Below are 3586 nucleotides of genomic sequence, written 5' to 3' on the forward strand. Positions count from 1 at the left end.
ACCAATCTAAATGTTTCATCTTTTTATCAATTTAAGCCAATTATTAAAACATTACGAAACCAATCCAAATGTTTAAAACGTTATGAAACAAATCCAAACGTTTCACCTTTTTAGCGATTTAAGCCAAATGTTTACCAACATTACGAAACAAATCCAAACGTTTCACCTTTTTAGCGATTTAAGCCAAACCTTTAAACGTTATGAAACAAATCCTAACGTTTTTAGCGATTTAAGCCAAATGTTTAAAACGTTACGAAACAAATCCTAACTATTCCCATTTTTAGCGACATAAGCAAAACGTTTAAATCATTTCGAAATAAATCCAACCGTGGCCCCTTTTTAGTTATTTAATCCAAAAGTTTAAAACGCCACGAAACCAATCCAAACGTTTTAAACGTTACGAAAGAAATCCTGATGTTTCACCTTTTTAGTTGTTTAAGCCAAACGTTTACAAACGGTACGAAACAAATCCAAACGTTTCACCTTTTTAGCGATTTAGGCCAAATGTTTAAAACTTTAGGAAACCAATCCAAACGTTTAAAATGTTATGAATCAAATCCTAACGTTTCACCTTTTTAGTAATTTATGACAAACGTTTAATACGTAATAAAACAAATCCAAACGTTTCGGCTTTTGAATGATTTAGGCCAAACATTTAAAACGTTATGAAACAAATCCTAATGTTTCCCCTTTTTTGCAATTTTTGCCAAACGTTTAAAACTTTATAAAACAATTTCAAATGTTTCACCTTTTTAGCGATTTAAACCAAACGTTTACAAAAGTTACGAAACAAATCCAAATATTTCACCTTTTTAGCGATGTAATCTAAATGTTTAAAACGTTACTAAACCGATCAAAAAGTTTAAAACGTTAAGAAATAGATCCAAATGTTTGACCTTATTTGCTATATAAGCCAAATGTTTACAAACATTACAAAACAAATCCAAACGTTTGACACGTTACGAAACCAATCCAAACGTTTAAGACATTACGAAATAAAACCAAACGTTTCACCTTTTTAGAGATTTAAGCCAAACGTTTACAAACGTTACGAAACAAATTCAAACGTTTCACCTTTTAAGCGATTTAAGCCAAAAGTTTACAAACATTACGAAACAAATCCAAACATTCACCTTTTTAGCGATTTAAGCCAAACATTTAAAACGTTACGAAACAAATCCAGATGTTTCACCTTTTTAGCGATTTAAGCCAAACGTTTCAAACGATATGAAGCCAATCCAAACGTTTAAAACGTCACGAAACAAATGCAAACGTTTCACCTTTTTAGCCATAAAAGCCAAAAGTTTACAAACGTTACCAAACAAATCCAAACGTTTCCCCTTTTTAGAAATTTAAGCCAAACGTTAACAAAAATTACGAAACAAATCCAAATGTTTCATGTTTTTAGCGATTTAATCTAAAACTTTAATAAGTTACTAAACCAATCCAAGACGTTTCAAACGGTACGAAACAAATCCAAATATTTCACCTTTTTAGTAAGTTAAGCCAAACGTTTACAAACATTACGAAATAAACCCAAGCGTTTAACCTTTTTAGCGATTTAAGCCAAACGTTTAACACGTTACGAAACCAATCCAAACGTCTAAAACATTATGAAATAAATCCAAACGTTTCAACTTTTTAGTGATTTAAGCCAAACATTTACAAACGTTACGAAACAAATCCAAACTTTTCACCTTTTTAACGATTTAAGCAAAAAGTTTACAAACGATACGAAACAAATCCAAACGTTTAACCTTTTTAGCGATTTAATTAGCCAAACGTTTAAAACGTTACGAAACTGATCCAAACGATTAAAACGTTGCGAAACCGATCCAAGCGTTTAAAACGTTATGAAAGAAATCCAAACGTTTCACCTTTTTAGCGATTTAAGCCAAACGTTTACAAACGTTACGAAACAAATCCAAACGTTTCACCTATTTAGCGATGTAAGCCAAACGTTTACAAACGTTACGAAAAAAATCCAAACGTTTCACCTATTTAGCGATGTAAGCCAAACGTTTAAATCTTTAAAAAACCAATCCAAACGTTTAAAACATTACAAAATAAAACCAAACGTTTCACATTATTAGAAATTTAAGCAAAACTTTTAAAACGTTACGAAACCAATCCAAATGTTTTAAACGCTATGAAACCAATCCAAACGAATAAAATCTTGCAACACAAATCCAAGTGTTTCACCTTTTTTCCGATTTAAGACAAACATTTACAAAAGTTACGAAACCAATCTAAATGTTTCACCTTTTTGTAAATTTAAGCCAAATATTAAAACGTTACGAAACCAATCCAAATGTTTAAAACGTTATGAAACAAATCCAAACGTTTCCCCTTTTTAGCGATTTAAGCCAAATGTTTACAAACATTACGAAACAAATCCAAACGTTTCATATTTGTAGTGATTCAAGCCAAATGTTTAAAATGTTATGAAACCAATCCAAACATTTAAAACGTTACGAAACAAATCCTAACGTTTCACCTTTTTAGCGATTTAAGCCAAACCTTTAAACGTTATGAAACAAATCTTAACGTTTTTAGTGATTTAAGCCAAACGTTTAAAACGTTACGAAACAAATCCTAACTATTCCCATTTTTAACGATATAAGCCAAACGTTTAAAACGTTTCGAAATAAATCCAAACGTGGCCCCCTTTTAGTTATTTAATCCAAACGTTGAAAACGCCACGAAACCAATCCAAACGTTTAAAACGTTACGAAAAAAATCCTAATGTTTCACCTTTTTAGCTGTTTAAGCCAAACGTTTACAAACGCTACGAAACAAATCCAAACGTTTCACCTTTTTAGCGATTTAGGCCAAACGTTTAAAACTATACGAAACCAATCCAAACGTTTAAAACGTTATGAATCAAATCCTAACGTTTCACCTTTTTAGTAATTTATGACAAACGTTTAATACGTAATGAAACAAATCCTAACGTTTCGGCTTTTTAATGATTTAGGCCAAACATTTAAAACGTTATGAAACAAATCCTAACGTTTCACCTTTTTAGTAATTTATGACAAACGTTTAATACGTAATGAAACAAACCCTAACGTTTCAGCTTTTTAATGATTTAGGCCAAACATTTAAAACGTTATGAAACAAATCCTAATGTTTCCCCTTTTTTGCGATTTTAGCCAAACGTTTAAAACTTTACAAAATAATTCCAAATATTTCATCTTTTTAGCGATTTAAACCAAAACGTTTACAAAAGTTACGAAACAAATCCAAATATTTCACCTTTTTAGCGATGTAATCTAAATGTTATAACGTTACTAAACCAATCCAAAAGTTTAAAACGTTAAGAAATAGATCCGAATGTTTCACCTTATTAGCAATATAAGCCAAATGTTTACAAACATTACAAAACAAATCCAAACGTTTTACCATTTTAGCGATTTAAGCCAAACGTTTGACACGTTACGAAACCTATCCAAACGTTTAAAACGTTACGAAATAAAACCAAACGTTTCCCCTTTTTAGAGATTTAAGACAAACGTTTACAAACGTTACGAAACAAATTCAAACGTTTCACCTTTTAAGCGATTTAAGCCAAAAGTTTACAAAC

This window comes from Mercurialis annua, linkage group LG2, assembly GCF_937616625.2.
Source record: "Mercurialis annua linkage group LG2, ddMerAnnu1.2, whole genome shotgun sequence".
NCBI classification, from domain to species: Eukaryota; Viridiplantae; Streptophyta; class Magnoliopsida; order Malpighiales; family Euphorbiaceae; genus Mercurialis; species Mercurialis annua.